Source organism: Hemitrygon akajei, chromosome 15 (genome assembly GCF_048418815.1).
Source record: "Hemitrygon akajei chromosome 15, sHemAka1.3, whole genome shotgun sequence".
Taxonomy (NCBI): Eukaryota; Metazoa; Chordata; class Chondrichthyes; order Myliobatiformes; family Dasyatidae; genus Hemitrygon; species Hemitrygon akajei.
Window position 1 is genome coordinate 51,204,021 of NC_133138.1, and position 9,733 is coordinate 51,213,753.

Here is a 9,733-nt window from a genome sequence, read left to right on the forward strand (position 1 = left end):
TGTATTAGCCCTTGCCACTGATTATATTCCTCAGCATCTTATACACCTCTATCAATTTATCTCTCATCCTCTTTCTCCCAAGAGAAAAGCCCCGAACTCACTCAACCTTTCCTCATAAGACATGCACTCAAATCCCAGCAACATCCAGGTAAATCTCTGCCCCCTCTAGTTTTCACATCCTTTCTATGAAGCAACCAGAACTGAATGCATATGCCACATGTGATCTAATCAGTTGTATAGAGCTGCAACATTACCTCACAGCTATTGAACACAAATTTCCCGACTGAACTCCATCTGCCACTTCTCAGCTCAGCATTCCTTTCAATGCCTGCAATATCATGACACCTCTTGTCACCTCTTTCTAAAAATGTTACCAAACTTAGACTATTTCTTCCCCTTTTGTCCTGCTTAGATACAAATAGTTTGTTTGGAGCTCACCTACCTACTTCATTTCCCTGTGTGCACACTGGATATTTGAAATATGGATTCCAAATACCTATACATCAAGACTGCACTTTTGCCTAAAATAGCAGGGAAAGAAAACAGCCATTTTGCTGAAGCTTATTTGATGACTCACCTGTCACCCTTGCAGGCCTTTTGCAGCTTTAGTTACGCCCCAGGGTCAAAGACAATTTCGTTACAGCCTTTGGATTTTATGGCACCATTAATTTCACTAATTATTTACATAACTATGAACATTTTAGTGTCTTCTTTCACAATTAGAATTGTGCTTCATAAATATTGACATTTGCACCTTAGAATATAGCAAAATTGTCTAAGGATACAGCAATGAAGACATCTTAATCTGTTCCACTAACACTTTACACTAGTTTCATGCTTCTGGCATCGAGAGTATTGAAACATTCATCAGTTCAGGTATGCTGTGATGGCTAAAGCTTAGTGTCTACTACAATGCAGATGTGATTGGTCTAGTTCTAAACCAAAGAACTGATAAGGCTATTTGCAGAGTTTACAATGAACATAATGGTCTTACGATATTGAGTGGGAGGATATTGCGATTTAATCAGGATATGATTGCTGTCATGTTGAATAGCTTTTCAGTATCCATTTTCCATACCCTTCTATATTATTTAATAACTCATCTCCTTCTAACTTAGGCCACAAACTTATCAATTACCCCTCGTATGTCACCATCTACAACCTTGAGATTCGTTTTCATGTGTGCACATAAATAAATCCATAATGGAATCAATGAAAGACTGCACCAACTAGGGCATTCAACAAGTATACAAGACATTAAACTATTAAAATGCAGAAGGAAATAATAAATAAGCAAAGAAATATCAAGAACATGAGACGAGTCCTTGAAAGTGAGTCCCACAGGTTGTGGGAACATTTCATTGATGGGCAGGTAAAGTTATCTCCTTTGTTTCAAGAGGGTTAATAACAGTTCCTCATGCTAGTGGCGGGACTCCTGAGGCTCCTGTACTTTCTTCCTCATGGCAGCAGCCAGAAAAGATCACATCTTGGGTGGTGATGATGGACGCTGCTTTCCTCATGTAGAGGTGTTCAATAATAGGGAGGGCTTTACCGTATCCTCCTGTAGGATTTTCCATTCAAGGGCATTGGTATTCTCATACTAGGCTGTAATGCAGCTGATCAATACACTTTCCACTACTCATCTACAGCAGTTTGACAAAGTTTTAGAAGTCACGCTGAAACATCAGAAACTCCCAAGTAGAAGCACTGTGCTTTTTTAGTAATTGCACTTACACACTGGGCCCAGGGTCCTTTAAAATAACACACAGGAATTTAAATTTGATGACCCTGCCCACCTCTGATGGGGAGTGGCTCATGAACCTCTCCCCTAAAGTCATTAGGGGAGACTTGGCCTTGTTGACATTGAGTAAGAGGTTGTTATGGCACCACTCAAACAGACTTTCAATCTCCTTCCTACAGTGCCTGTAAAAAATATTCATTCCCCTCCCCCCTTAGAAGTTTTCATTTTTAAAAACATTGAATTACAGTGGATTTAATTTGACTTTTTGACACTGATCAACAGAAGACTAGTCATAGTAAAAACAGATCTCTACAAAATGATCCAAATTAATTACAAACATAAAACAATTAATTGCAAGTAGTCACCTTCTTTAATATTACACACAAAATTACTGGTACAGCCAATTAGCTTTAATCACATAATTAGTTAAATGGAGATCACCCGTGTGCAGTCAAAGTGTTTCAATTGACTGTAGTAAAAATACACCTGCACCTGGAAGGTTCAACTGCTGGTGAGTCAGCATCCCAGCAAAACACAATACTATGAAAAAAAAGAACACTGCAAGCAACTCTGCAAAAAGGTTACTGATAAGCACAAGGCAGGAGATGGACACAAGAAAATCTCCAAGTCACTGAATATCCCTTGGAATACAGTTAAGTCAATCATCAAGAAATGGGAAGAATATGATACAGCTGTAAATCTGCCCAGAGCAGGCTGTCCTCAGAAACTGAGTGACTGCAAGAAGGGGCTAGTAAGGGAGGCCACCAAGAGACCTACGACAACTCTGGAGAAAAATTACACGTAACAACTGTTGCCTGGGTGTATCAGTTTCAGCTTCATGGGAGAGTGGCAAAGAGAAAGCCACTATTGATTAAAAAAAACCTCATGAAATCTTGGCTAGAGTTTGCTAGAAGGCACGTGGGAGAATCTGAAGTCAGATGGAAGAAGGTTCTGTGGTCTGATGAAACCAAAATTGAGCTTTTGGCCATCAGACTAAACACTATGTTTAGCGCAAGCCAAACACCACACATCAAAAACACACTATCCCTACCATGAAGCATGGTGGTGGCTGCATCATGCTGTGGGGATGCTCCACTGCAGCAGGCCCTTGAAGGCTTGAAGGTAGAGGGTAAAATGAATGGAAGAAAACCAGATGCAGCCTGCAAGAGAACTGTGACTTGGAAGATTTGTTTCCCAGCAAGACAGTGGCCTCAAACATAAAGCTAAAGCTACACAGGGATGGCTTAAAAACAAAGTTAATGTCCTGGAGTGGCCAAGTCAGAGTACAGACCTTAATTTAATGGAGAATTTGTGGCCGGACTTGAAAACTTGTTCACTCATGATCCCCATACAATCTGACAGAGCTTGAGCAGTTTTGAAAAGAATTGCTGTGTCCAAATGTGCAAAGCTGACACAGACCTATCCACACAGACTCAAGGCCATAATTGCTGCCAAAGGTGCATCCACTAAACACTGACTTGAAGGGGGTGAATACTTATGCAATCAATTACTTTGAGTATTATGTCTCTAGTTAACTTAGATCACTTTGTGCAGATGCTCCCACTTTGACACAAGTATTTCTGTTGATCAGTGTCAAAAAAGCCAGATTAAATCCACTGCGGTTCAATGTTGTAAAAAAGAAGATAACATGAAAACTTCCAGGCAGGGTAAATACTTTTTATAGACACTGTATATGCTGATTCATCACCACTTTTGATTCAGCCGATGACAATGGTGTCTTGGCAACATTAAATATGTTATTGGAGCTGTGCTTACTCATACAGAAGTGTAAAACAAGTCGTTCAAGGGGCTAACTATGGAGCTTTGTGGTGCACCTGTGCTGATGGAGAACATGGAGATGTTGTTGCCAATCTGAACTGACTAAAATCTACAAGTGAGGAAATCTAGGATCCAATTGCACGAGGTATTCAGCCAAGATCTTGGAGTTATTGATTAGTTTTAAGGGGATAATGACATTGAATGCTGAGCTGTAGTCGATAAAGAGCATCTTTTTTTATCCAGATGTTCCAGGGCTGAGTGAAGAGCCAATGAGATGGCATCTACTGTGGACCTATTGCTCTGATTGGCAAATTGGAGCAGATCTAGCTTCTAGGCAAGAGTAGATAGGTTTAATCATCATTATCTGTGGTGTTAAAACACCACTGTGGGTGGTAAGTGTCACTGGTCATTGAGACGTTACCTCAGACTGCTGAAACGAGAGATTAAAGGTCTCAGTGAACACTCTTGGTCAGTTGATCAGCACAAGTTTCTAAGTACCTGGCCAGTTACCCCATCAGGGCCAGATACTTTTCATGGTCTCACCCTTCAGCTGCTGCTTGCACATCTGCCTCAGAGACTGAAGTCACAGGATCACCCAGGATTGTGTGAGTTTGTGATGGTTCCTCCACTATGTTTTGACAGTCAAAGCAAGCATAGAAGGTATTGAGCTCATCCGAAAGTGAAGCCCTATTGTCACCCATGTCACTTGATTTAACTTTACAAGAAGAGGTGATAGTATCCAAGCCTTTGCACAACTGCCAAGCATTTTTCATTGATTCAAGTTTGGGACAACACATTTTCAAAACTTTGGGAGGTTGGATTTGGATGGGTAATCTAAAATTGTGTTGTTTTGTTCAGGAGACTATTTTAAGGGACAGTGAATTTGCCAATTTTAAAAGCGAATCAGAAGTAGTTTGGTACAATTTGGCTGAGGGAGTAGGAAGTGAACTTGCAACAATGAGCTTTGAGTCAGCAAATGAGTCAGAGAAAGCAATGAAAAAGATGCAGATTTTATGTTAGGGCTGGGTGGGGTAGAGCTCAAGATACAAGAAATATTAAGTTTTTGTCTTTCAGTAAGTTTCAAAATGAAATGCATTCAAAATACATACAGGATCCTGTATATCCTTGACATTGCTCAGTGAAACAAGTTATGATTCAGACCTTTTAATTATATTAATAAGCCACATTTAATTAATTTTTACTCTTAAGTGGATTAAGTTTGTAACTTCAAGCTGCAGTATGAAAACTAATCCCTTTCAATACTACCTTTCCCTTCAGTTTTAATGATTAAAATAGAGCATGTGGTACCCCAGAATAAGTATTGAATATGTCCATTTGTAGGCAAAGACAGATATCAAGAGTAACCCCATAGTAGTCCCTCAGCTTCATAGCTCAAACTGAACTGGGGTGCCATCTATGTCTGATTGCAAGTTTCATTTTGTTGCTCTGGTTTGTTTGCACACGCCAAGTAGTATGCTGGGAGTGTAGGCTAAATAGCAAAGGGGAGTTGATAGTCATGTACAACAAAGGGACGCTACAATGGCATTGTTTCTCAGTGAAACTGGTCAGGACCAAATGGGATAAATAGATGGCAGCTGCAGTTTAAGCAGCATGTGCAGGAGAAAGAAAGGAACTTTTGACATTTAAGTTGAAACCATGCATTGGGACTGCAGCTTTTACAAGATACAACTGCAACTGTTTACGTTCCTGGGCTTTTGAGAATTCATCTTCAGTATCTCAAGTCTCTTAGGTAAAAGTCAAGCATCTAAGTCTTAAAAGTGGCAGAAAAAATATTGGTCTTTCAGTTTTATACATGCAAAAGTTGCTTTATTTTTAACATCTGTAACATTTGTTGGAAAATGCAGAGAACAGGATGTTATCCATGGCTCAGCAGTAGAATACTGCTTGAATAAAGGGAATTAAAAGATACAAATGAGATTTTTAAATTGATACACAAGATTTTAAATGCAATATTTATGCATATGAAATTAGTTTATAAATGAAAAAATGGGAAAGCAAGATAAATTTGCAAACAATGCCACCCAGTGACCAAAACTTGAAACTACAGAAGCACAAACTCAAATCCAATGGGAAAATGAGTGCCGAAATCAGATAAGAAAAATTAAAATGAAAATTAAAAGTACTGTCTATATTGAGTTTCAAGAGTGAGAACATTTTAATTAAACTACCAGACTGATAGTTGTACTACTGCTCACTTTCATATCAAATTATTTTTTAACTATCTAGAAAGAAGCAATTTATTGTCCCAGTATTCCAGTAGACGTGGATGATGGATCTGTAAATTTGGGAATGATGCTGGAATTAAGTGTTAATGAAGCAAAGTTAAAAGATACAGACTAATTATACAAATAGTCAAAACTGAGTAAATCTTTTACTTTGGATTGGGAAAGGGTAGATCGTGTTTTTTTTGCAAAACAAACCCATGGCATATCCACATCTATATTAACAAATTAAAAACTTGGCTGATGGAACACTGGCCATGATTCTTCGAGATCTGGATTACATTAAGTGAAGTTGTGTTTCAATTGCATGAAGGTCAGACCCCCATGAAAAGGATTGAAGAACAATAGTGACTTTGAAATGGGGCATTTAATAATTTTACTGGAAAAATCAGATTATATCAGTTTTGTTCTTAGACTTCAAAAATGTTGAGGTGGTTAAAGCAACAAAGACCCAAGCATTCTTAAATACTTTCCACTATTGAGTGAATCCAGTACAAACAAGTACCTTGACAGTCAAATGCTATGGCCAAGAGAGGCAATGCATTATTCTGCAGCAAGTGACTCATTTCCTGCCTATTCACAAGCAAGGCACAAATCCAGGAGTGTGAAGAAAAACTTTTGGAGTTTAAATACTGCATTTCAATTGGTATTTTAGGCTTGCTAAATTTGGAAGCAAACAGGAAGATAAACAGGTCCAGCAATCTTCTTCAAAGACGTTCTTCATTGCTGGGTCTAATTACAGTACTGGAGCTCCTTATCTAACAGCTTTTCATTACATGGACTGCAGCAAATCAAGATGATTGTACATTACCTTCAAAGACTTGGGAATCAGCACTAAATGCTCAGCTCACCAGTCATACCTGCAACTACTTGAGATTTAATCATGAGCCAATACACCCGAGATACACGTCTTAGCTACTTTATTTAATTAAAATTCAAAACTCAGTACATTTAAGCAACTATGCATATGTCACTAAGTTTGTTTCCAAAGGGAGGGTAGAATGGGGGAAATTATACAAAGTTTGAGCAGTATAGTGTAAACACATGCAGGCTTCACCCCCACCCCCACCCATCCAAGGTTTAGTGAGACTAGAGCCAGAGCAGCATCTATGAAAAGGAGTAAACAGTCAACATTTCAGGCTGAGACCCTTCATCACTCTTTCATAGATGCTGCCTGGCCTGCTGAGTTCCGCCAGCATTTTGTGTGTGTATGTGTTGCTTTGGATTTCCAGTATCTGCACATTTTCTCATCTTTGCAGCATGGACTAGATGGACTGTTTGTGCACTGAAACACATTTGTGCATGGTTGGTGAAAACTGATAAAGCTTCTGTATTTAGACATGCTTGGAAAGTGGACTGTAGTTTTCTGAATTAAGCTTGACTCTTGCCTCATAGCAAGCAATCCAATTGATTATTGTTCATACCACTTACAAAAGTTGAGAAATGATACAGGCAGAAAATCTAACAGGTAATCAAAATTACCATGAAACTGGTTTAACTGTTCACTATATTCTAATTATCTACACAAGTTAGTGATTACAATAGGTTAAATATGTTAGGATTTTATTCATTGGACTGCAAAGGAATAAGGAGATCCTTTAGAAGCATACAAAATTATGAGGGGTATAGATAGGGCGAATGCATGCAGGCTTTTTCCTCGCGTCGTTGGGCGTGATTAAAACTAGAGGTCATAAGGATGAAAAGGTGAAATGAGCTGCTAGTGGAAGTTGTAGATGCTGGTTCAATTATAACATTTAAGAGAAATTTGGTTATATACATGGGTGACAGGTATGAAGATCTACAGTCTGTGTGCAGGCTAGAGAGCAGAAAACATGGCCAGAACAGACTAGATACTTGAATTCTTGTGATTTTTTTTTTAAAGTAAATTTTTTTGCCCAAGAAACTATTTTAAAAATAAAGCTACATCAGAAGCAGAAACACTGCCAAATTTAGGAAAATCAATTAGTTTCCAAACTGATGGAGGGAATAATAACCACAAATTTATGGTCTTAGATGGTGGAAAATCATTGTACATACAAGGTTGAACTATTACTTAGGAACTCAAATCCGCATAATGCTCATTATCTGGAGTACTATGAAAAACAGTTCAAAATTTCAAAGTACATTTATTATCAATGTATACAGAATACAACTGAGTTGCACCACCTTCACTACAAAGGCACAATTCTGGTTTGATTCCAGTACTCACCATCACCAGAAGCCCAATATGTTCAAGGCAAATTAGTTTTACTACATCTTCATATGTAATATATGTTGGAGAAGGAACACAGACTGCGCCACAATAACATATGCATGTTCAGGCCAGATTCCAATTTAAAATGGATTGCATATACCGAAGCCATATGTTGCATTGAGTTGGCACTGGCAGCATAGTTCACATTGATTGGAAACTCAATCGGCAAGATTGCTTCCAGTACATACGATAGACTACAATGTGACCAAAAATTGCAAGACAGAAGCACGAATGTGATTTTGACATTTGAGTGAGTGGACAAATACCTGGCAGAGTGTAGATAATTTATATTGATGGAGGGAAAAAAAGGCAAATTACTTAAAGGTGAGATTGGGAAGTTGTTATGCTATTAACAGCAAGCTGCTAGTATATGAACCTTTATTGTAATAAAATAACCAACCAAGGTCTTCCAGAATTATTTCCCGATTCTATACCCAAACTATTGCTCAGTTTTAGTCCCCACAGAATAATTATACTCCTCCTATAGGAAGGAATAGTACACCTGATTGCCAAAATTACAATACTATCAGGACAGACTGGTACTCTACAGTTAATCAGTATTCATTAGTTTTAAAAAAACCTATTTAGAGATACAGTGAGAAACAGGTCCTTCTGATCCTTCAAGTTGTGCTGCCCATCAACCCAATGAGTTAACTATAGCCTAATCACGGTAACATTTAGTGACCGATTAACCTATTAACCACTATGTCTTTGGACCTTGGGAGGAAGCCCACATGCACACGGGAAGGAATGTACAAATTTGTCACACAGAACGCCAGAATTGAACTGACAGCCCAAGCTGTAATAGTGTTGCACTAACCACGAGGTCACTGTGGTTTTAAAGCACAATGCAAATGTTTGTTTTTTTATTAGGGGAGAGGGAAAGAATGGATGGCAAAGAGGAAGGGGACATATTTTCAGGATAAAAGGGAAAAACATTTAGGACTCAAGTGAGGTGAACCAATCTTTACCACAAACACAAGGTGTCCTTCAGCATTCTCTTCAGGAAGAGATTAGGGACTATAGGACATCAGTTGCAAAACCGCATAGGAAATGAATTATATTTTCTGATCCAATTATGTTTAACACTGCATTTCAAAACAGAACTGTTCAACCTGACTAGTAATCCATTTGGGTTGAAATATTCATGTCTCTTTTTAACATTGGCTGGTCTTAGTAGATTCTTTATCTATTTCATAAAAGGAACCACTTTAAAATCATCTACATTTCTTCTAAGACCGCCCACATCTCAAAGATGTGCACATTGAGAGCTTCAAGTTCCTATCAGTGAACGTGACCAATTTCATTTCCCAGTCCAACCACATAGATGCATGGCCAAGAAAGCTCACCAACACCAATTTCTTCAGGAGAATATACTGACCCTCACCAATACATTTTTAAAAAAATATAGAAACCATCCCTGAAACTAAGCACATCTCCACCTCTCCCCCACTTTCTCCTTTACGTAGGGATTGCTCCCTGCATGACTCCCTTGTCCAGTTATCCCTCCCGGCACTTATCCTTGCAAGTGAAACCTGCCCCTACACCTCCTCCCTCACTGCCATTCAAGGCCCCAATGATCCTTCCAGATGAGACAACACTTCACCTGAGAGTCTGTTGGGAGTCATCTATTGTATCCAGTGCTCCCTGTGTGGGCTCTTGTATATCAGTGAGACCCGACATAGATCAGAAGAGCACTTCGCCGAGCACCTATAC